At 51.9% G+C, this 25285-nt stretch overlaps 1 long non-coding RNA gene across 1 annotated transcript; it reads right to left on the bottom strand.

Moving 5' to 3' along the window:
* On the bottom strand, nucleotides 1-17731 carry LOC123584252. The gene is made up of 2 exons (XR_006705282.1): nucleotides 17594-17731; nucleotides 1-846 (listed from the first exon to the last, which is right to left on the bottom strand). It is a non-coding gene; the product is annotated as an uncharacterized LOC123584252 (long non-coding RNA).
* Between the last annotated feature and the right edge of the window lie 7554 nt (nucleotides 17732-25285).

The raw sequence follows: 25285 nt of genomic DNA, 5'->3' as shown, positions 1-25285 counted from the left end.
TTCTTATCAAAAGATTTAATCAAGCACCTCTACGCACCAGGGGCTGGAAACCTAAGGTCTGACTCTTGGATATTGGAACCCGGTGGGAGGAAGGGGCAGAGGCTTGCTCTGAAGATCAGATGTGGCCCCTCCGTGGGTAGTTCAGCACACTTTGTAACTCGTTCCTGGTGCTTTGCCAGTGGGAGCTTGGAACCTGTGGATTGTTTGAGGAGAATCCTGGATGAGTAGGGTGCAATCCTGAAAGGTCCTCAAGACCCACACCACCCTCCCTGGGGGGAAGGGGGCAAACCCCTCAAAGTCTAGTCTGGTCGTTAGTATATCGGCATTCAGTCGGTCTCCTTGGGTTTGAATGCCTGCTCCCTTCCTCGTGAGGTCCGTGGCATCAGCAGCTTCCCCTTTCTGTGGAAAGCATCCCTCTCTAAAACAAGGGTGTCAGTAACAGCCTACATATTAGGACTGTGTGTAGAATCAAGTAGGATAAGACCCAGAGAGCTTTCAGCCAAGTATTTGGCCCAGATTAAAAACACAGCATTTAGCGTACATTATTTTTCCGGGTGAAGAGAAGTGAGTAAGCATGAACTCATTATCTTCGTGACTATGTGTAGTTACACATCTTTTCTCTGAGATATGTGAAGTCCCTCAAAACTTGCAATACCCACTTGGCAACTTTTGTGTGCCCCGTGCAGGGACCAGGACCACACCAAGCCTCCATTCTGTGTCTTGTGGGGGCTCACTGTCAACCATCTGGCAGGCGTGTTCAGACTTTCCTAAGACAAATGTGAAAATCCTACGGGGTCTTTGTGGACCAAAGGTAAAGTCAAGGAGCAGATCTCATAGAACTTTCTCCTGGAAAAAAAAAAAAAAAAGGTTACAGTGCTGTGGGTTTTTTCTTTTCTTTTTTTCTGGTTCAGAGAGTTCCTGACATGCTTCTTCTTGTTTTTCTTCATACTTTGGGAGCAGCAGAAATGACACACAGCCCCTCCACAATCACGGGGCGCTATCCACTGGACCGTGATATATTTACTGAGAAATTTTTAATAAATAAACCACAGCCGTGAACCTATGTGCCCTTATAAACTAGCCGTTTCTCATGGGGAGAGTTCAGGAGTTTTTATGGAGCAATACCACATTCTCATGAGAATTTTATTAGAAATCAGAGACTTGAAATCCATCAAGCAGGAAATTTATGAGGTTACATGGGAACCATCCTTGCATTGTGTCATTCTGGGTTAATTTACTTCTTCATATTATGTTGATTTACTTTGTAAATTTCAGCCAGGAACGTTGTTCTGAATTCCTCAGCAAATTCAAGCCAGCTAATTGATTTCTTGAACTTTTCACTTTCCATTTTTGTCCTTAAAACAAGATGGATAATTATTGGCGGTCTACATAAGAAAACCCCCAAATCTGTGGGAAATGCATACTTCTGGTCAGAAACGTGTCCAAGCAGGTCTTTTCAAATGCCAAGGAATAAACAGAGCTTAGTGGAAAACATTTTTATAGCCACATGCAATTCTTTACGTCTCTAACTTTTCCGCTCAATAGTTTCTTCAAATAACTTTTTTTTTAATTGTGTTTTGCAAAGTACCCAGTTAAAATTTCACTTACCAAAAATAATAATAATAATAATAATTAATTAATTAAAGTAAAACAACTTGTTTATCATCATGTAACCCACGTTGGAAAATAGCCCAAACCCAGAATAGATGTTTGTGCCGGTGAAGTGGAGAGGAAGTGTTCTAAACAAGTGTTTCGTCTGGGCCCTGTTCCAGTATTTCATTAATTGTCGTGTTAATGGTGTGAGGAAGGAGGCCAGGCCAGCACTGACCTTGAGCAGAGTCGCGAAAACGACTGAGTGGCATAGAGACCGGTCTTCCGTTAACCAGCTGACCCCTTTGCTGACATTTGAGCCTGACTCCTGGGTGACATCCCAAAACTAGCTAATTCCTCTTAATCTCTAAATTTAATTCTTAAATCGTAACTGTGTTTTCCCAGCAGACACTTGCTTGGGGACTTAAAGTTTACTGAGCTGTCTCCATGGCACGGTTGTTTTGTTTTAACCTTTTCTACCTATCCATTACCCCAAAGCTCCTAGGCACCTATTTTAGAAAAAATATCCACAAGGAAACAAAGCAAGAAACCACTCTGCTTGCTTGGCTTCATGTTTCTTGGTGTCAGAGAATACCAGCTGGTCTGTCCCAGCTCAGGCCTTCTTTGGACTAATGGAACGTCGTCGTGCTTCCAAAAAGCAATTAATCATTGTCGACAGCCAATCTTTCCAGAGCGCTGCCCGTGTGAGAGGCTCTGAGCTACATTATGTGTATTAGCACACTTACCGCTGGAAACTCTCTCAAAGTAGATCCTATTAATCTCCCATTTCCCAGATGAAGAGCTTGAGGCTCAGGTTGGTGAAGCAGTCTCTCCGTGATCACACGAGCAGGTATGGCTCTTACTTACCCCACTGGGCCCACTGTAGCAGACAGGACAGACGTGCTCTGCCTGCGGGAAGCTCTCATCCTCATTTCAGAAATAAGGAACTCGGGAATGAGGCCCATACTCAGTTCTGGTGGTGGCTGTCGTGGGTCTGTCATTGCGTTGGGGAAAAGATGCCCTGATGGCCAATGAGCACAGGACAAGACCCTCCACATCGTCTGTCATCAGGGAAATGCGACTATGAACACCCTACTGCACACCTGTGAGAACGGCCAGAATCTGGAAGCACTGAGAACACCAAATGCTGGGGACGACGTGGAGAAACAGGAACTCTAGCTCACAGCCGGTGGGGATGCAAACTGTGCAGCCCCTTTGGAAGACAGTTTGGCAATTTCTTACACATTAAACATGCTCTTACCATGTGACGCGGCAATGGGTACTTACCCAAAGGACTTAAAAACTTATGTCCACGCATACCTCCGCACATGGAGGTGGACAGGAGCCTTATAACTCCCAAAACTTGGATGCAATCAAGATACCCGTTAGTAGGTGATGGATAAATAAACAGGTCCATCCAGACAACGAAAGAGCATTAACTACTGAAAAGAAACGAGCTCCCAAAGCATGAAAACACGGAGGAAACTTAAAGACGTGTTACTAAGTGAAAGAAGCCAATGTGAAAAGGCTACGCACTGTGTCATTCCAACTATCTGACATTCTAGAAAGGGCAAAACTATGGAGACAGTAAGAAGATTTGCAGCTGGGGGAAGGGAGGCATAGACGAGCACAGAGGGCTTTTTAGGGCAGTGAAAAGACTGTGTGATATCACAATGGTGTATACGTGTCGTTAGGCACTTGTGCAAACCCACAGAATGCACAACACCCAGAATGAATGCTGAGGGCGCCTGGGTGGCGCAGTCGGTTAAGCGTCCGACTTCAGCCAGGTCACGATCTCGCGGTCCGTGAGTTCGAGCCCCGCGTCGGGCTCTGGGCTGATGGCTCAGAGCCCCGAGCCTGCTTACGATTCTGTGTTTCCCTCTCTCTCTGACCCTCCCCCGTTCATGCTCTGTCTCTCTCTGTCTCAAAAATAAATAAAAACGTTAAAAAAAAATTAAAAAAAAAAAAAGAATGAATGCTGATATGGACTACGGATTCTGGGTGATGATGACACGCCAATCAATGGAAGTTCATCAATCACAACAACTGTACCACTGTGGTTCAGGATGTGGATATTGGGGGAGGCCGAGTGAGGGGGACAGGGGCTAAGTGGGAAATCTCTCCACCTTCCATTCAATTTTGCTATGATTGAATGGAATCAAGCAATGTCTCATTGCTGTAAAAAAAAATGAACTCCATTAAAAAAAGTAAAACAAACAAAAATGTCCCGATGGCTCAGGAGCAGGGCACTTTGAAGCAGGGTTGCACCATACGAAGAAACATAAAAACAAATCAAAATGACAATGATATGGAGGTCATGTCCTACGGGGTAATAAAGAGAGCGGGTAATACAATGGAAAACAGCAGGGAGACTTCCTGGTGGAGGAGGCCCCGAGGGGCAGGAGGGTGTGTCGGACTGAGGGCCAGGCACGGAGGCAAAGGGAGTGCCCGGACCAGAGCCTCTCACTCCGCCTGTGGTCCTTGCCTTGAGGGTTTTGCCTCTAGATTCTTCTCCCTCCCCTCCCCCGGCCTCATTTTATGACAGTTGTTAACAAATTGGTTTGCTCCACCTCCGGGAAAGCCGTGTTTGGCGAAGGACCAAGGAAAACACCCACCGAATAGAAACCGGTGTCTCACCGAGGGCGCCCAGGAAAGTGCCACGGGCGACCATTTGTCTTCAGCTAGCGCCCACAGAAGCAGACTCCTCGGGCCCTCCCAGGGGTCGGAGGCCCCGGGGACATTGTGCTGCAGGTGGCCCGCAGAGGCGGGGCGGTAAGAAGGACTAACAGGTCTTGGCTGGGCCTGCTTCCCTTTCGCCGAGTTTGGGACCCGGGACGTTTTCAGCGTCACACAGGCACACCGAGGGAAGTCTTCCAGCCCCGGGAGAAACGTCAGCCCCGGGAGGAGCTCCAGGGGGCACACCCCCCAGATTAGAGGCAGTCCAGGGCGGGCGCTGCAGGGGGGCCAGCGGGCAGCGTGGTGTATCCCCGGGGCCCTGACTGCTGCCCCAGCCTCCTCCACATCCTCACCCCCAGCCGGGCAGACCGCTGCTCCGGCCGAGACCTGGACGCTCGCGTTACACCTCAGATCCAGACAGGCTCCCCACGGGGACCCTCACTGCAGAGGGCCCCCCACGGGCCCCGTTACCACGTGCACTGGGAAGGTGACCCCATTTCCACGGATTCCTGCTTTCAGCCAACTGTCCTGTTGGGGGCTGCCCTGGTGAGGGCTGCGGGCGCATTCTTTCTGCCTAGAGAGAGTTCTGGAACATTTGAAAAGGCTCTGGCTCAACAAGCGGCAAAAGGTTACAGGGGTTGAGCACTGGTCTTGCAGTGTCTTCAGCAACAGGTGCTGACTCAGCATAGGATGGCTGGTTTCTCCCACACAGCAATGACCCCACCCATCTCTGCCCTTTCCATCCAGAAGGCTGAGCTGAAGGCAGGACGCCGGTCAAAGCCACTGCACGGACCCATTCGGATCACACAGAAAGCAGCTTCCTCACTGAGCGGGGGCAGAAACACTGGCCAGAGGCCAGCCGGTGATGACACGCTCCCGACTGAAAATTAAGCGAACTTCTTAAATGCGTTTCTGCTCCGCGAGGGACGAGGGACCCCTGTTGCGCACTTCGAGGAGCGGGTTCCGGAAGCATCCACAGGGGAACCCGGGCGGCTCAGTCGGTTAGGCATCCGACTCTTGATTTTGGCTCAGGTCATGATCTCAAGGTCTGTGAGATGAGCCCTCGTCGGGCTCTGCACTGACAGCACCCGCTTCTAATCCCGAGGGCTTAGAACCATGCCCGGAATACCCTAGGTGCTCAATACGTTTCCTAAACAGATTGACTTTTTTAGCGCCTTCGACTCTGCAGTGAAATGGTGATGAGACCTAGGCTATTCCTCTTTTTCATGATGAACCCAAAATGAGGGAGGCCTCCAGACCCCGGGGAGAAAGCCCCTGACACTGACTGGAGGTCCCCGTGGCTCGAGGGAGTGGGCACCAGGCCCCTCCCTCCTCATCCGGCCATCACAGCCCGCTGACACTGACTGGGAAGTGCAGGACAGGGAATGGCAACTGTGAACCTTATCCTGGAGCCCTAGGAACCATTCTCTAGGCTCCTGGAGAAAAGCAGCAGAGCAGGCAACCAACTTCACTATAAATTCACCCTCTTGATTCCAAGTGAGGATCTTTGTGCTTTCTTGAAAATGCTGGACTCCCCGCCCCTCCGTCCCTGTGACACTGGCCACGCCATTTACCCAAACACCTTCCTCTGGAGGGAACACAGAACGTGTCCGTGTGAGGAACCCCCTTGAGTCCCAGGTCTTCCCACTATAAAGGGTTTGAATTGTCCCGCCTCCTTACAAAAACCCATCTCCCCCTCTGGTGCTTCCCCCCTTCCTGCTTCCTCCTGCCCTTCCTCCACAAGTGACCCTGCTTCTCCCTCTCTAGATGCCTCCCCTAAGATCCCAAGCGCATCTGAGTGTTCTCCACTAAGAAGGACTGCCCTACACCCTTCTCTCGCCCCACTCCCTCCTTGACTCCCCCCTTCTCCACCCTCATGCCTCACCCCCTGGGGCTCAACCCCAGCCTCTGCGTCCATTGCCAGCGCTCTCCCAGACTGTGGCGGCCGCCACCAGCACGCGGGCTGTGTCTGATCTAGACGAGATCTCAGCTCTCCTTGCTAGGCTGAAGGGTGAGTACAGGTGACACTCTCCTCCCAGAGTCACAGGAGTGAAGGCGGGCCTGGATCAGAGCCCTGAACTACTTTCCCATTCAGAGCTCCCCTCTCCCACGCCCCTCCCCACCCCAGGACCACCTAACAACGCGCTCTCTCCCTCACCCACAGCTCGGCTGGTCCCCCTCCTTCCGCTCCCACTTGGGCTGGTTTTCTGCACCGGCCCCAGGGCTGCCCTGCGAGCCCTTCTTCACTCCCCACAAGCCGCCCTGGGTCAGTGCCTCCCGCCCCTACACTTCATCCCTGGACATGACGCCCTGGCCCCTTCTCTTCCACAATGCAATGAAGGGCACAGGCTCCCTGCTTCCACTTTGGGGGCTTGCTTTTGAAATGGGGAGTCCTTCCTGCGGGAATCGTGAAAGCAGTGCACACAGACCTCCCCAGTGTGTCTCCAACAGTGCGGAACAGGGCTGAGGCAAAAGACATTTTGAAATTACTTAGCATCCAATCATTGGTTTGTTCATATTCATAGCGTTCTTTAAACAGCATACAGTTTTCCTTCGGGAGGGCCCGGTCAGTAAGCCTATCAATTCCATCGTTCTGGCTCCCTTCTAACGTTAAAGAGGCCCTATAGGTTTGTCCTGTAGAAAAGGTAACAGATGCACTAGAATCCAGTTGACAGTTAGGGTCAAGATTCCTCCAGAAGCAGGGCGCCTGGGCGGCTGGGTCGGTTAAGCGTCAGACTCTTGACTTCAGCTCAGGTCACGATCTTGCAATTTGTGAGTTCAAGCCCTGTACTGGGCTCTGCACAAGCAGTGTGGAACCTGCTTGGGATTCTCCCTCCCTCTCTTTTTTTCCCCACCCCTTTAAAATAAATAAATAAACTTTTAAAAAAGAAAAAAAAAAAAAAAAGATTCTTCCAGAAGCAATTACTCTGGTCCTTACCACCTTTTCTTTCATTCACTCATTCACTCTTCATTTTTCCTTTAGTTATTTAACCAATTCTCTTTCAGTGAGGTTGATTTCTGTCTGGATGCAGCACAGACACCCATGCAGACACCTTGGATAGCCTCTGTCTGGAGAGCTAGTCAGAGAAGTCCTTTCTTCCTTTCCTTTCCCACCCATCTCCGGGTCAGTCCTTAGGCAGTAAAAGGAAACGCCAATTCTAGGACATGTTTACAGCATCCTAATAAGAGAAACCACAACACTTTGTGCCACACCGTATAATGAGGCTGTTTGCAATACTGTCTCTGGGACACTTAGCAATTTTCAAGATACATACTTTCTTTGTGCTTTTCCCATCCCACAGAAAGATGCTATTTTTATTTGAAAATTGATGTAATGTCTACTACAAAGGTGGGGAGGAAAATAAAATACATCATTGATCGGGAGGCCTCCACGTGGGGGTGGGGAGGAGCAGACAAATGCAAAGCAAAGTTCTTAGCTCTCGACTCAAGCCATCCTGCTGATGGCTGTGGCCAGGTCACCGACCTGGGGCCTCAGTCTCCTCATCTGTCGAGTGGGTCTAACCTAAGAGCTGCTGTGCAGGGACATCATGGAAGTAAAGTGCCTACCGTGGTGTTTGGCATTTTAGACTCATAATAAATGCCAGTGACAAAAACAAAACAAAACAACGCAAAGAACAAAAGAAAGAAACTTGGTTGAACTACTGTGGCAGTGAACCTCGTGCTGCACATCAGCTTCTCCCCTTCCACGGCCCCCTGCCCCCACAGCACGGCGGGCTCCAGTTCCAAACACCACCAGCCCTCATGCCCCCCTCCTACAGGTCAAGAAAGGGCTTCCCGATCTGGGTTGGGTTGGACTCCCTCTTTCCCAGACGCCTGCTGCAAAATACCACTCACACAGCCGTGCCCGGTGACCCTCCCACCACAGCCCCGCTTTGTCACACACAAGACCGGTGTCCATGCCTCCTCTGTGCCCTCGATGGATCTGGATACTCAGTTCTCCCATCAACCGATCTCACTCTGGGCAGGTGGAGCCCCATTTTCCTCCACGCCCCAGTTTAAAAGCCCCTGTGGGGCCCGGAACCTCAGCCAGACATCCACACACATGCACCTTGGACTCCTTCTCACAAAATCCAAGGCAGACATGCCCCTGGCAGAGGCGTGGGCTTCCGCTGGAACAGGCTGGCTGGGAGGGAGCACCTCAGGAAGAACGCTATCAGCCGGGAGCCCTGGAGGAGAGGCTGTCGAGGAGCCCGCCCAAAGCAGGTGGCGGGAGCCGCCAGGAAGCAATTACTCTGAGCTCCACGGACTCAGGAGGCATCTCAAGTAAGTGTTAGTGCAGGTGTGGACCCTTTCCCCGCGCCTTTCCAACAGCCCCTCAATGTGCATCCTGCCCTGTGGCCACCAAAGCTCTTAGGTGCAGTGCTGTGTGGCCGCTCTTTTTGCAGTGTCTTGGGAGTTCTTGTCAATTCGTCTTGGCCCGGAAAATGGAAAGCTGGAGCAGTGGAACCCCATCACATGGCCCCTGGTGGGGCACGGGGCTGGTGTACAAGGAAAAACTTCGCATGGCCAAGATGGGGGTGGTTCTTGGCTTGAACTCAAGGGGAGCGTTCATGAATCTCCCTGGGGGACGGGAAGAGGAGACTGGAGCAATCAGAACTTCTCCCTCAGTTATGGGGTCTTTTGGGAGGCGGTGGGGGTGTGGCAGAGGGCTACCTTATACAGGCTACAGGGACTAGAACCACCTAGAATCAGGTCGTGGCTGTCTGTGACATTAAATCATAATCGCAGCTATAGTTTACTGACCCAAGCACTGTGCTAAGCACATACATGCCTCGTCTCAATTTACTTCAGTTCGTCATAGTGTCCTCATTTTCTAGATAATGAAACTGCTGTTTAGGGAAAACAAGGGATTCATCCAATGTCCTAAGCTGGTAGTTGTCAGAGTCACAAACAGAACCTAGCTCTGTCTGACCATTTGCCCCTCTTTCCTCACCAACCCCACGCACCTCCTCATGGCCCCCTGTCACCCATTTTCCCCAGACACACGCACGGCCCTCTGCAAAGCCTCATCACCCACTGACGATGCACACATTCACTTCCCTGCACAAGGTCCCAGATGGCCTGCACCTCCTCTTGGCTTTACTTATCATGCCGTACTGATTCTTTAAAACACTCTGAGGGATCCTGCCAGCCCCGGCTGAAGCTGCCTGGTGCCCACAAATGGACCAGCTCACCTGCAAGCATTGGCTTCCGATGATGCTGCTTACACTGGGAAAGAGCGTTAGACCCAGCCTGTCACAAGGCTATGCTTCAAACAAAGGCTGTATTAGATGTGTAAATATTTGGGAAATTGGAAAGTTGAGATTTTAGACAAAGATTCGGTTATCTGCATCCCAAAAAAATGCTCATATACAAAGTGGTTTTAATGCAATCTATTCTCCTTATGATAGTCATTAGGGCTTTGTACAAATGTTCTGGTTCTCCTCTCCTTTCGGTCACGTGGAACTATGTCCCTTTTGACGTAAAGCATGGCCATGTACATGCTCTGCCCCGTGAAATGCGAAAGCATCTGATGTGTGTCACTTCTAGGTGGGAGTTTCAAGTTGCCGTGTCTCCATCTACTTTCCCTTTCCTGGTGCAGCGATCATGGGAACACGTGTTCCAATGGGGCCCCCGTAAGTCTAGACCCCTAAGGAATTTCCAAAAGCAGGGACACCTGCCAGTCCGGCCAGACAGACAGACTGAGCAAGAAAAAACTTTTAGTCCTAAGTTCTGAGAGTTTTTGTCTTTCGTTGTTTGTCTATTACCATAATAACCTAGCCCGCCTGACTAATACCATCCTATCAGCACTTTTCATAAAAGAAGGAGCCAGGAAGTGGGATGGCAGAGAGGAGGAGGAAAGAGGGGGGACAGGAGGTAGAGAGGGCACCTTGAGAGGGAGGAGGGCACTCCTGACATCACATGTCATGTCCTCTGTTGTAAATGATTCAGTAAAACAGAAGAGTTACTTGGGGTATTAAAACAAAGGATCCAGGGGCACCTGGGTGGCTCAGTTGTTTAAGTGTCCAACTCTTGATTTCTGCTCAGTTCATGATCTCAGGGTTCGTGAGTTCAATCCCTACATTGGGCTCTGTGCTAACAACATGGAGCCTGCTTGGGATTCTCTCTCTCCCTCTCTCTGCTCCTCCCCAGCTCCCACACACCCTCTCTCTCAAAATAAATAAATAAACTTAAAAAACATAAAAAGTAAAATAACATTAAAGATCCATGTCATTTGGTCCGTAATGACACCTCAATGCAGCACTGGGCAGCAGAGCTTTGCAGAGGTTATTTCTTGATCAAATTTATGTCAGTTAAGAAACTTAAGCTGTACAGATTTTCAATTCTGGATGATGAAAAACTTCCGGAGAAGGCTATCAAGCCATGGGAAGACCTCGGGGAATCTTAAATGCATATCACCAAGGGAAAGAAGTCAATCTGGGAAGACTACATACTGAATGATTCCAACTATATAACATTCTGGAAAAAGCAAAACTATGGACAGAGTGAGAAGGTCAGAGGTTTCCAGGGGTAGAAGGAGGAATGAACAGGTGCAACACAGGGGAGTTTTAGACCAGTAAAAACACCCTGTATGATATTATAATGATGGATACATATCATTATGCCTTTGTCCAAACCCATAAAGTGTGCAACGGCCAGAGTGAACTCTAACGTAAACTGTGGACTCGCCGTGATTGGGACATGTCACTGTAGGTCCATCAGTTGTAGCCAATACCCCACTCTGGTGGGGGGTGATGGTAATGGGGGAGGCAGTGCATGTGGCAGGGCAGAGGGTACATGGGAATTTAGTGCCCTCCACTCAATTTTGCTGTGAACCTAAAACTTCTCTAAAACGTCTTTTTAAAAGGGGAAAACAAGTTCTATTTAAAAGGGGAAAATAGTGATGTTGACACAGAATGTATTTAATGCCGCTGAACTACATGGTTAGACGTGGTCTAAAGGGAACTCATACAACTCAATAGCAAAGAAAAAATCTGATTTAAACATGGGCAGGGGCACCTGGGCAGCTCAGTCGGTTAAGCGCCTGACTCTTGATTTTGGCTCAGGTCATGATCTCACAGTGTGTAAGACCAAGCCCCATGTCAGGCTCATGCTGTCAGCACAGAGACTGCTTGTGATTCTCTCTCTCCCTCTCTCTCTCTCTCTGCCCCTCCTGTGTGTGCACTGTCTCTCTTTCAAAATAAATAAACTTTAAAAAGTTAAACAAAAATGGGCAGAGATCTGAATACACATTTTTTCCAAAGAAGACATATAGATGGCCAACAAGCACGTGAAAAGACGCTCAACAGCCCTCATCATCAGGGAAACGCAAATCCAAACCATATGAGTTACCACACCACAGCAGTCAGAACGGCTAGGATCAAAAAGACAAGAAATCACAAGTATTGGTGAGGGTGTGGAGAAAAGAGAACGCGTGTGCCCTGCTGGTGGGAATGCAAACTGGTGTAGCCACCCTGGAACACAGTCTGGAGGTTCCTCAAAACATTAAAAATAGAACTACCCTATGATCCAGTAATCCACTTCTGGGTATTTATCCAAATATTAATCAGCCATACAACAAAAGAGATCCTGCCGTTTGCAACAACAAGGACATAATGCTAAATACATAAATACAAATGATCAGCCAAGAGAACCGTATCCTACACTCTACACACATAATACATGGTTAAGATTTAAAGAAAGGCGCACACCTAAGTATTCATTGACATCACCTGTCTCTGCATCAAACCTCCATCTGGTTTCCCAGTGTCATATTTATTACGCATCTCAGTGGGGACGGAGGGGAGCCATTTGAATGTACTGACAGCACGTTCAGAGGACACAACACAACAAGAAAAGAGATCTGGGCCGCCTCCAGGGCACATTTGAGGAGTATGACCAAGACCTCGAGGAGGACAGTCACCATACAATGCAGTTTCCTGCAGCCAAGTGCAAGGTGCGTTGACTCAGGACCTTGACTTTGCCAAGAGGGACAAAGCAGAGTGTGACAGGGGAGCTGGAGATGCCTGGGAGGCAGCCACGCAGTGATCCATGGTGCATCTCTGCTGGGTGGTGGGGAGGAAAGCGAGGAAAGGCACTCCAGGAAAGGACTGCAGGTCCCCAGGTCCCCAGCGTCAGGAGACGGCAGGAATGGGGGCACTGGAGGAAGCAAGCCCCAGAGCAAGAACGTGACGGCTGAAATGTGCAGTAGTGGGCGTTGAGATTCTGGAGGGATGGCTCTGAGGGTGTGACCGGCATGAATGTCTGAGCTGGAAGGCAGACACCATTGAGAAGAAAGAGGTGAGGGGCCGGGAGTTCTCCTTGAGGAGCACTCACTACAGTGGGTAACAATGTAGTCATTCATCTGTGGACTCCGACTCCTATACTCGTGTATAACTAGACTGTTAGCCCCTCCAGGGCGGAGAAAGGCTGTCTGACTGGTAGTAAACTAGGTCGGCTTCTGAGATGTAGGAGGAGTTGGCTAAGTTGTCGACTGAGCTCAGTTAAACAAAAAGCCAGATGGCGGGCAGGCACTGGCTTCTCATGGTTGTTCCAGAGCGAACTACCCCTGCGTAGTGCTTCTCCCATTGCAGAGCCATAAGAATAGTTATTTCATGCTGGGGGTGAGTTAAGACATCGGGAGGAAGGCTGCCTTTAGAAATCTGTCTGTTGGACAAGATGGCTCCCAGCTGGCTGGGCCACACCACTCTTCTCCCTGGCTTTCCGCGGCCTGGTCAGGGGCAGGTGAACAGACAGAAACACAGAGGGAAGTGCGTGTCACGGAGGGAGAGAGCAGGGAAGCGCAGACCCCTGTGGGGTGTAAGTGTGAGCTGGTGTGAGAGAGGGAGCTCGTGTGAGTGCGCATGGATGTGTTCAGGTGTGAGTGCGTGTGTTTGAGTGTTAGATGTGTGCTGGGACATGTGTGTTCAAGCGTGAACACGTGTGTTCGGGTGTGAACACGTGTTTGAGTCGTTAGGATTGTGAGCGTGCTCAGTGGTAAGCGCGTGTGTTTGAGTGCGAGTGTGTTCGGGTGCGAGCGCGCGCGTTTGCCTGTGTTGGTTGTGTGTTGGGGGTGTGAATGTGTTTGGGCGTGAGCGTGTGTTTGCTGGTTGTGTCGGTACGAGTGTGTTCGGGGGTGCGAGCGCACACGTGTGAGTGTGTGTTGTGGTGTGAGCGTGCGCCGCAGGGATGGGTCAAAGGGCAGTGGTGGTGAGGGAGGAGGGACTGATGGAGGAAGAAAGGCAGGGCCAGCCCAAGTGCGGAATGTCACTAGAGCGGACGGACAAGAGGGAAGGGAATGCCCTCACGGCCCACAAACATCCAAGAGGCATCAACAGCAGGAAAGGAACTGACTTTGCCAGCAGATGGAGAGGGAAGCGCGAGTAGGGGGTGTGATTAGGAAGAGGAAACGGCAGTGGCCTGTCGGGAAGACTTCCCGGTGGCATCACACTGTGGACTCGGGGCACCGCAGCTGATCTAGAGCTGCCCTCCTGGGGCCCCGCGAGGTGGGAAGGGCCAGAGCCTGGGGGGGGGGGGGGAAGGGACATGGTGGGCACGTCCCAGATGCCGGAGTGGGGGCAACGCCAGGCAGGTGCTCAGGGAGGTGGTCACCTGCCAGTGCGCGGACAGAGGGTGACCCTGGGGTCCCCGCCTGCGGGCTGCACCCTGAACCTGGAAGGGGAGTCCCCGTGGCCCGCCCTGCTCACCTCCCGCCTGCCAGCGAGCACTGGGTGGGTGGCTCTTGACCTCTTGAAAAAAAACAGGGTCATTTCCTGAAACAAAACCAGGTGAACTGAGCCAAGTCAGCCGGTAATTCCTACCCCTTGCAGCTGGCCTCAGCACCAATGTGGAAAACTACCAGGCGGCAGAAAACTTTCCCGTAGTGAGGCTTTCAGACTTGATATATAAAACTGGACAGGGGATGCCAGAGAGGCTGGTCACCCCACGCACCTGCACCCAGCTGCCATCTCCCGGACAGAGAACTCTGCTTATGACGGCCATGGTGATCCTGCCTGTGTTTTTTGTCCTTTTTCGGTCCCATGAGCCAAAGTAAGTTTTAGGGGAAAAGGCATGATTTATAAATGGCGACTCTAGAGTAGTAACCACACATGATGATGAATGACAAGGAGGAAGTGCCCTAGGGCACGCGGGAGTGGGGAAGAGCGAGGTCTTAGGGCAGATAAAGACAGCCAAGAGGTAGAAACCATCAAGGCGGTGCGGGGGAATGTGGTGCGGCCATACCCTATACCAGGGATGGGATCCTGACACCGCCAACAGCACAGATGAGTCCTGGGGACGTTATGCGAGGTCAAACGAGCCAGTCACTTAAGGGTAAAAGCTGCGTGACCTGACCGCACTCACGTGAGGCCCCTAGAGGAGCCAAACTGATAGAGACAGAAAATAGAGCGGAGGCTTCCAGGGCCTGGGGAGTTAGGATTTCACGGGGACAGAGTTTCAGTCTGGGAAGACGAGAAAGTTCTGGAGGCTGGATGGCTGAATAACAATGGGAATGCACTTAATGCCACTGAACTGTACCCTTAAAAATGGTTAGGATGGTAAATTTGTGTATTTTTTACCATAATTTTGACAAGTCAACAAGGAAAGAAAGAGAGGTAGGCTGTTGTTAGCAGCTTTTTGGGGAGGCCAACATTCCCAGAGCATTTACGATGGGGAGCAGGCCTGTGCCAGGCTCAACGTGGGGTCCACCGCCCAGGTTCAACATGCCCCACTCCCTGGATGGCCTCCTCCAGGGGTGTGCAGACCATATGGTCCTCGGCTCAAAACCCCCCAACCCAGGTAACGGAGCAAAGGGGAGGGCACCGGAAGCTTTATTATTATTATTAACTATATATTATATTATATATTACTTATAATTTATTAGTAGTAGTAGTCTTTTTTATTAGTAGTATTATTAGTATCAGCAAGAGGCACCTGGGTGGCTGTTAGCTAAGGGTCTGACTTCAGCTCAGGTCATGATCTCACAGTTCACAAATTTGGGCCCCACATCAGGCTCTGTGCCGACAGCTCAGTCTGGAGCCTGCTTCGGATTCTGTGTCTCCCTCTCCCTCTGCCCCTCCCCTGCTCACACTCTGTCTCTCTCTCTCTCTCCAAAATAAATAAACATTAAAAAAAAAAAGAGTATCAGCAAGATGTTGACTGGCAGTCATTTTAATAAAAGCCACTGACATTGACGGCCTACTCTGCGTCAGGTGCTTTATACACATGTTTAGTATTCAAAGCAAGCCAGTGAAGTAGGTATTCTTAGCTCCCATATTAGGTTATAGGCTGAACCGTTTCCCTGAAATACGTATGTCAAAGTGCAACATCTAGTCCCTCAGAATGTGACCTGATTTGGCGATAGAGTCTTCAAAGAGGTGATCAAGTTACAATGAGGTCATTGGAGCAGGCCCTGATTGATACGACCGGTTAAACTGCTTCCTAGGACTGCCGTACCAAAATACCACGGTGAAGCCTGGGGGCTTAAACGACGAAAACGTATTCCTCACAGTTCTGGAAGCTGCAAGTGCAAAATCAAGGTTCTGGCTGATTCAGTTTCTAGTAAGGCTGTCTTCCTGACTTGCAGAGAGCTGCCTTCTTGCTGTGTGCTCACACGGCCTTTCTCTGCGTGGGTGCGTGCGTGCATGCGTGTTTGTGTGTGGAGAGGCAGAGAGAAAGAGAAAGTGTGCTCTCTGGTGTCCCTTCTGACAAGGACACTACTCCTACTTGTTTTCTGAGACCAGGGAGCACAGTCAGACGCATGCAGAAGTGGTGCAGAGATTCCCCACAATCCGGAATACAGCCTAAGTCAAGTGCACCTGCTTCTCAGGGTTCACCCTCATGTTATAGGAATCCACAAAGAGGATTCGATGGGGTTGTTTGCTCCCATTCAACATGGCGGACCCGTATCAGGTGGAAACTCACACCAAGCCCAATGGAACTCAATTGGTCTTCTTCTAGGTTTGTGCCATGGTGTGGTTGTCACTGACCTAGTCCCTTAGTCCCTTACCCCTGGTGTCCCTGTGGGTCTTCTGTTACTCCCAACACACACAGCACAATCCGCAACAGCTTTGTAGGGGGAAACCTAGCGCCATCACCATTCTTAAAAAGCAACCGGCATGTAAGGTTTTTTGAGACTTTTCCAGAAGTCTTTAGGAAACAGACTAATTCCTCCTGTACCCACACCGATGTATTTGCCGGATCTCTCCTTCAGATAAGTGGGAGCATTTGACATATATTCACCAACATACTGAAAGTTTTTTCTCACAGTTTCCACAAACCTTTTGCAATCCTAATCTTACCAACATATCAGCCCTTCCCCTACTACATATTCATACATACATGAGTGAATATGTAAATACTATTCACTTAGTGTTTACACATCCAGCATTGTAACAAACCTTCATATTCCGGGGTTTTATTCCTCACACGCTAACCCTGTTAGCTTCTATTGCCTCATTTTACAGATGAATACCCAGAAACTGGAAAGGAAGAATATCTCAAGACCATCCAGTTGGTAAATACCCTTGAGGGCAGCCTGGTGTCCGTGCAAAGGCTAATTCCTACTCATCCTCTGAGCAGGGGCCCTGGCACGAACGAGGAACACCCACACTACCAGTGCGTTCCAACTTGAGTCGAATGGCTGTGGTCGGGGAAAATTCTAGTCATGTCAGACGGACTTTCACGTTTAAAACAGGGTCAGTGCTCCTGGTGGTCAGACTCTAGGGAAATGGACTAGGAAATGCTTCTGACGTCATGAGACGCAAAGGACTCCGGGACTCTGATCTCTCCCAGTAGATGCAGTTTTTCCATGTGGAAAGAAAGCAGTCACCTCAGATTGGTCAGTGGCCAGTGGGAACCATCCCCAGAGCACGGTAGACGTCACACATGGAAAATCGGCCTGCATCGTTTTGTCCAGTCGCGGGAAGGGCATCCTTGAATGACTCCGCGGGCCAGGGGTATGGAGCAATGGGCTTCTACCCGGTCCCAAGGGGGGGCCTTGCAATTCAATGACAACCCACAGTTGTAAATTTCCTTTAGTTCATTTGCTTGTTTACGTTTAGGAAGAATTTTTTTTGACGGAAAACCCAGCCAAAAAGGAAAATACAACTTGGGGTTTTTTTGTTTGGTTTTAGCCTAAAGACGATGGTTTTCCATTCACAGGAAAACATACTAGCTTAACATTTGCACTGATTTCTTTGGACTTCTTTCAACGAGTTATACTGTTTTCAGGGAGCAAATATTTATCAAGCACTTGTTACATGTGTCAGACATAATGCAGTGTTTCACCTGATCCCTCCAACAACCCAGCAGGGAGGGAACTGTTTACCTCTTCCCCATGCTGCTGATGAGGCCAGCAAAACTTGGAGACACTCTTGCCCAGAGCCGGAGGTCCACGCTTACGTCACCACAGGACACGGGAGCGAAACTCCACACCTCATAACTTTCCTGTCTATGCCAGCTTCATTCAACCTGGAAATAAGCACATTTTAATAGCAACCCTAAGAATTATGATCTGTTGCAGATTATATGTGGGCCCCTAACCCTGTTTTAGTTATATTCCATAATGCTTTTCTTCCCAAGACCTTCTTCAGACCTCACCGTGTGCTTTCTGGGGCATGATTCTCCACTGTTCTGTGAAAACAAAGGCATGACTGCACGGGGGATGGCTGAGGCTTGTCTCCTCCGAGTCCCCTGCCTCTGAAAACCCCATCCATCACAGGACTCAAAGGCCAGGCTCTCTGTGATTCTCCTCTTTGCAGCTGTCTGAAACTGTCCCTTTGCTTTATATTTCCAGTGAATATCTTACCCCTGGTGTCCAAAGAGAAAGCAGAAATACCTATTTCTAGGTATCTTGTACAGTCCACCACATGTCAACAGGACCCAAACCGGTTGTCCTTGCAACAACCAGTCTCCTCCTGAGAGATGAAAGCCTGTGCCACCCCAAGGCGGCCACTGTATCCTCAGAGGAAGAGCTGGCCCAGGTCACTGGTGCGCGAGATTATGAATGTGGGTGGCTGTGGCAGAAAATGTGGGGTGGCCACACACAGGCCAACTCCTGCTTACCACTGGGAGCCATTGCCCCTTGTCCACACAGCCTGGCTCAGATTCACCTGGCAGGTGTTCAAGGCAGAGAGTTTCTGGGATCCTCTCAGACCTACTGACCCCGCTTCTGGAGGATGGACCTAGGTGATTTAGTGACCAGACCATCAGGGACGCTAACCTCATCGTCTCCCCGCAGTGTGCAGGGCTCTGCGCAGAGCTAGGCCGATGGAAAACGCTGGCTCTGTTCTGGCAGCAGCTGGGAGGCAGGAGGGAACCCGGAGGGATGCGGGATGCGGGCAGACACAAATCCCCGCAGGTCAAGCCCGGGCCTTGCATCCACAGCTTCTCTGTAAAGTAGGTCCCAAGGCAGAACCGAAGACCCGGGCCCACTGGGTCTACAGTGCTGTCCCCACCCAAGTGGGGGGCTGAGGCAGGACCGGTTTGCGTTAACACAGACACCTGCCCGTAACTTCGATTTGCTCTGTGCATCTTTGGATTTGAACTCCTGGCTGAGGGACGTGGATAAACGTCTACTTTATCTAATTCCCAGCTCATATGCAGCCTCAAGCGGCCGATAGCCACAGGGACGCCTCTCTGCGCCGCACCAGCTGGGGCCCGACCCGGGGGAGTGTGTGACCGCCCCCCCCCCCGCCCCTTCCCGGGAGGGCCGCGGGAGAGAAGCCAGAAGGGCCGTCAAATCTAGAAAAGATTTGCAGAAAACGCGCCAAATACAAACGCACCGAATCTGGAGGCCGGTCTGGGAAACAATATGGCGCCGAAATAATGCGTGGGGCACCGGAAGTGGAATGTTCTCGGTGAAAATCAGCACAGCCCCACCCCACCCTGCAAAGTGCACGAGAACCCGGGCGCCCCGAGCGGGGCCCGTGAGACCCGCAGCTTTCTGTCCCAGGGCGGCATCGGAAGTCGCTACTGGGTCTTGTTTTGCACCCGGGCATTTCGGGCCGCAGCGCCCCCCGCAGGAAGCCCCGGGCTGCTTGTGCCTCTGGGGTCCCTGGAGGGCTCGGGCGCGGTGTTTACGAGGCTAGCTGTAAATCCCTCAGAGCCGGAGCCTGCCCGGGGTCGCCACCTTCCTCGTGCAAACCGTGCAAACCGTGCAGACCTTGCAGACCGTCCTTCCGGGCGCGCTGCTGTGACTTTCCACCGGGGCCGCGCTGAGCAGGCGGCGGGGCTCCAGCGGGCTGTGCCCCTAACAAGCTCCGCCCACCGGGGAAACCAGCAAGGCCTGGAGACCACGATCAAGAAAGCACGGTTCAGCTGCTCTGCACTTCACTTTGATCGCCTTTTGATAGTGGTTTTCTTATCACATAAAGGAAGAGGCTTTTCCTCGCCCCCTAAAATACCACCGGTTTGTTCTGGGCTGCCTCCGGAGTAGAACGTTCCGAAACCATCACACCCTAAGGTTGTGCTTGGGGCCTGCGGGGTGGTTGGATCCCTGATGTGGCAGCTCATTCATTCGCCTCCTCGTTGGGGGGCATCCTCCTATGCGCAGACCTGTGCCCAGATGCTTCCAGAGAGCGGCGCCAAAGCCCCGCTCCCCTCCAGGGGTCCCCACCCCACCTGGAAGCCACACAGACCGTGTCTCCGTCCGCCCGCTCTGCTGCTGTAACAAAATGCTTCAGACTGGAGGCCTGAACAGCAGACGTGTTTCTCAGCTGTGGAGGCTGCAAGTCTGAGGTCAAGGTGCCAGCGGGTCAGGTGTCTGGGGATGTCCTGCAGCCTGGTTCACAGGCAGTGTCTTCTTGCTGTGTCCTCACATTATGGAGAAAGCCAGCTCTGGTCTCTTCCTCTGTTTACCAGTTGCCAATTCCATCCCTTGACCCCATCCTCGTGACTTCTTCTAACCTAATCACCTTTCAAGGGGACCACCTCCAAATGCCATCACATTGGGGGTTAGGGTGTTAACATATTAAATTTAGGGGGGACACATTCAGTCCATAGCAAACTGGTCATGGGGTTTAACAAGGAGTGATAGTGTTAAAGAGGGGCTAGTCAGCTCAGCTTGGGGAAGACAAACCCCTGAGTTGGGTTTTGAGAGATGTGTAGGAGTTTGTCAAGGATGAAGTAAGTAGCAGACCAAGGGAAAGGGAATCCCAGCCAAGGATTTAGGCGGTAGCAATTTTTCTTAATTGTTCAAAGAGTAAAACAATGGACAAATCCATCCAATAAATCACTCCTCCACAAAGCATTTAACTCACTCAAAGGGGTGCCCCTCGTGAACAGCATTGAGAAGTGAGTCCGTATAGAATCTCCAGAGCGACCATTCCACTGTAATGGACCTTAAGAGATCTCCAGACGGATGGACAAGTATTGAGTTACTTTCAGAACGTCAACAATAAGAGGTATTTAGATCTCAGTGATTTGGGATGGCAGGGAGATATAAAAGCTTCAGTCAAGGCCATCTCAACTTGCCTCTGTCTGGTGCAGGTTCACTGTATACGGGATGTGCCTGGAGAGCTATCCTGAACTGGTAATTAAAGACAGGTGTGGAGGGGGACACCGAGAGGCAGGCCAGTCAGACGGAAAGCATGCTGCTTTTCTTTTCTCTTCTTCTTCTTTTTTTTTTTTAATGTTTTTATTTACTATTGAGAGAGAAAGAGAGAGAGAATGTGAGCAGGGGAGAGGCAGACAGAGGGGGGAGAGAGCTGACAGCACAGAGGCCGAGGTGGGGCTTGAACTCATGAACTGTGAGATCATGACCTGAGCTGAAGACAGTTGCTTAACCCACTGAGCCACCCAGGTGCCCTAATGTTCCTTTTCTGCTACAACACAAACATTGTAGGTGTGAGCGCCACCTGTAGACAGTGAGGCCTCCGAGGTGGAGAGGATCTCTCGTTGAACTCTGTATCAGTCAGCTCCGGCTGCCGTAACAAAGACCACTGACTGGGGGCTTAACCAACAGGAACTTACTTACAGTCCTGAAAGCTGGTGTGTAGATGCCATCTTCTTGCTGTGTCCTCACATGGTCCCCCCTCTGTGCACACACACATCCCTGGGCTCTCTTTCAATTCTTTTTTAAAAAAATTTTTTTAAATGTTTATTTTTGAGAGAGAAAGCCAGAGCATGAGTGGGGGAGGGGCAGAAAGAGAGGGAGACACAGAATCTGAAGCAGCTCCAGGCTCTGAGCTGTCAGCAGAGAGCCCGACTCGGGGGGCTCGAACCCACAAACCGTGAGATCATGACCTGAGCCGAAGTCGGACGCTTAACAGACTGAGCCACCCAGGCGCCCCTCTTTTTCAATTCTTATAAGGACCCCGGTCAGATTTGATTAAGGCCCAATCCGAACGACCTCATTTTACCTCCCTCATCTCTTTCAAGACCGCATCTGCAAACACAGTCACACTCTGAGGTCCTGGGGTCAAGACTTTGACGGCTTTGGGAGGACACAGTTCAGTCCATAACAGCTCCATGATTCCAGACCCACCTGGCACATTGCAGAGGGGAGTGTTGACACCTATTCATTCACTCAACCCAACGTCCTTTTGCGTCCACGGCACTGCCGTCGGCCCTAGAAAAATGGGCTAACTTGTCAACAGTGGATTTACATGGACTAAACATCAGCAGGCACTTCGGGGGCAGAAAAGGATCCATGAACTGGGCTGGGCATTTGAGCGTGTCCGAGTGCTCCGGAAGGAGGTGGTCAGGAGCTCCTCTGTGCACAGCTCCCTCCTGGGGAAATGCCTGTCTGGTGTCCCGCCTGCCGCTCATCCCCTGGGTTTCACCCTGACCGTCCGCACCGAATAACACCGCCCTGCGGACAGACGCCCCAGCCAGAGTGGATAGGGACAGACTCGCTGTCTCCCCCGGCCATCGCCACCGATCAATCTTAGCTCTGGTGCCACCGGTGGCACAGACAGACAGAGCCAACTGCTCGCTCACTGACCACGCTTGCTTTCTTCGTCGCCCATGCAACACCCCCACCGCAGGAGCCTGCCTGAAGGGACCGAAGCCATGAAAAGCAGAGAGGCACCGAAAGGCAGTGTGGACGGCACAGCCCATCCTTTCTGGTTGAGTTGGGACAGCGAGGTCGTGCCTGTCCAAGCCACAACTCCCCCGAAGGAAGATGTTGTGCAAGCAGAAGGACAAGTAGAAAGCAGGAAGAGCCGGCACCGGGAAGCATCAGCTGTTCTCTGGGGCCAAGTTCAGTCCCGCCCGGCAGGTGCATTCTGCGGGCAGGAGAAGGTGGGCCCGTGTTTCTCCGCCAGCTGCATACGAGTTATAATGCAGATCGCCTCGCCCGCGCCCGCTCTGCGGGCAGAGTACAAACCCACATGTCCAAACAGCTTCTCAGTTAGCTGTCGGTAGTTCCGTAGCTGAGAGCGAGCTTGTGGATTAACTGTACTTTTGCACAGACACGGGAAATGACCCAGCGCAGCAGATGCCTTGCCCGGCTGCATGAAGATGGGGGCAGGCCTGCCTCTCCTCACTTCCAGGCAGTGGTGTTTCTTGAGGCCTCCTCTGAGGCCCTGGGGAGTGTGGGGAAAGCCCTGGTTGTGGGGTCCGGGCCCAGCCGCTCGCTCTTCCAGTAACTTTGGATGCATTATGTAGCCTGTGGCTTCGTTCCCCTCAGCGGTGGAAGCGGGATGAACTTCTGTGTCCTAAGGGTTTTGTGAGGAGCGAGCGGGATGAGACCCCCAAATGCCAGCCCAGGGCTGGCAGGTGTGGGCGTGGTCTGGTGTGGAGTCATCTCCTTATGTTTTCTCTGTCCCGTTCTCCAGGCGGCCCTCCCCTCCCCACGCCCCTGCTGGTGTTATTGTCCCGTGCATGTTCTGTCCATCCACAGATGCCAAGCCTTTCCTCACGTATTCTGCTTGCCTGAACCCCCCCCCCCCCCACAGTTATCTGCCCTCTAAGGCTCGTGGGGTCAAGTGTAGGCAGCTCTTTGTGACAGTTCTGTGGCGAAGGGCATGTCTCCTCCCAGCTCCGAGGCCTCCTTGGCTGTGAGCTCCCACTGTGAGGAGGCAGAAAACGTGTAAACACCTACCGTGCAGGGGCGCCTGGGTGGCTCAGTTGGTAAAGCGCCTGCCTCTTGGTTTTGGCTCAGGTCACCATCTCAAAGTTTCACGAGTTCGAGCCCCGCGTCGGGCTCTGCGCTGAGAGCGGGGAGCCTCCTTGGGATTCTCTCTCCCCCCTCTCCCTGCCCCTCCTCCACCCATGCTGTCTCTCTCAAATCATAAAAATAAATAAACTTAAAAATAAAACACCTGTGCAGTGGGCCCCCGAGATACGATAACTGACATTTGGTGGTGTTACTACTCAAGTGCAGCTCAGGGTCCATCTGTTCCACGAACCCTGATTTCCCCCTGGAAATTAGAAGCCATTAGACGCACTTGGACTCTTAGCAGGTGTCCGGTCATTTCCTGGGCTCGTCACGGCCCCCCCCCCCCCGGGCTGTGCTCTAGGTGCAGAGACGGTGCCCAGCCGGTACAGGTGGCCGCACTTTGGAAACAGAGGACACTGCTCCTCTGGGTCACGGCAGGCAGGATTCATGACAGCGCTCGGTGGCTGGGCTGTCACTTGTCACGGCAGCCAGAGTGGCGCCCGATGAAGCGTCGCTACCCTTTCCAGCGGCTTACAATCTGGTGAGGACGCATCGGCGCTGTTCGTCCTGTGACTCGGGAAGATGCCAGACACTCACCTTCAAACTGGCAGGAGTCTGGCTGAGGTTGTCCCTCGGGGAGGGACAGGGACAAGGCCCAAAGCTCCAGATGTCAAAGATTAAGCATAACATGGTAATGTCCCTGTGCCCACGAGGCCTGGGGCCTGCACAGACCGGTGCCCTCTGCAGCCCGTCTTCTGGAACATTCCTGCCGGCACTCAGCTGCTGGGAGCCCTCTAGCTCCAAGCTAGAGTCCGAGCTTTGGTCGCCAAGGTCAGGGTCCCCGCTGCTCCGGGGATGGCAGACACCCTGTCATGTGGGACTAACAGTCAGGGGACCCTGGCCCCGTCCCCTCAGCGGAGGTGACTCTCCACTCTGGCCTCAGCCTCCTCATTTGAATGTCACTGCCCAGCTCTCAGATGTGGGGCTCCGGCCTCTGGAGCAGGGTCTGCCTGTCGTGTGGGCACGGCCGGGTGGCGGGCAGGGAAGAACGGGTTTTCCAGGCCCGCAGGAACGCCCAGAGGCCTGTCTGCCTTGCGTGTGTTCAACGGCCTGGGGTGGTGGCCTCAACCAAGTGGGGGACTGAGAGCCCATCTGACCAAGGCACCGATCCAGAGCCCCTCTTGCCGGTTCGCTGACCCGTCGGAGCCACTTAGCACATTGTAGATGCTGTTCCCAAGGGCTCCGAGGGTCCCCGGGCCTCGTGACCTTGAAGAGAACGCAGCCCGAGAGGGGGAGACGGGCCAGACAAGAGTGGGCGGACCCGGCGCTGGGTAGACGCTGTGGGTTTGCACTTGGCCTGCAGGACAGCACAGCCTGTCCCGTGGGCTCCTTTTCTGGCACGCGTGGCTGTGGAAGAGGCTGAGATGAGGTCCTTCAGGTTGGGAGCAGGGAGAGAAGATGCCAGCGACACTCCCTGTGGCTTCCCCTGTCTTTGGGCGGTGCAGGATGTGAGGCTGTCCACCTGGCGAGCGTGACTTCTCCCCAGAGGTCTTTGTCCCCTTCCTGAAGCACTTTGCTACCATTAAGTGGCCACCAGGGGGTGGCAGACAATTGTGGCAAAGACTTGGATACAAAGAGATTCAGCTCGGCTCAGTGCCCTGTTCCCACACCTGACTTGAGTCCCAGGTCCGTGAATGCACAGCAGCCACACCACTCCCCACGCGGCCGGTCGAGAGAGGCTTTGAAGTGTGAAAACCCACAGTGTGTTTGATCCCGTCTATTAACCAGGCGTCCTCGGTGTTTGTGTGTTCATAGCGTCAAAGGTTTATGGTTTATGGTTTCTGTGGCAGCTTTCTCTTTAAAGTTCTACGGGGGAGACCTTGTCCCGTCCCCGGCCTCAGCAGACATGTGTTGTGT

The sequence above is a fragment of the Leopardus geoffroyi genome, chromosome B1, assembly GCF_018350155.1.
Source record: "Leopardus geoffroyi isolate Oge1 chromosome B1, O.geoffroyi_Oge1_pat1.0, whole genome shotgun sequence".
Taxonomy (NCBI): domain Eukaryota; kingdom Metazoa; phylum Chordata; class Mammalia; order Carnivora; family Felidae; genus Leopardus; species Leopardus geoffroyi.
Note: the sequence above shows the minus strand (reverse complement) of the source record. Positions and strands in the feature narration are given on the sequence as shown.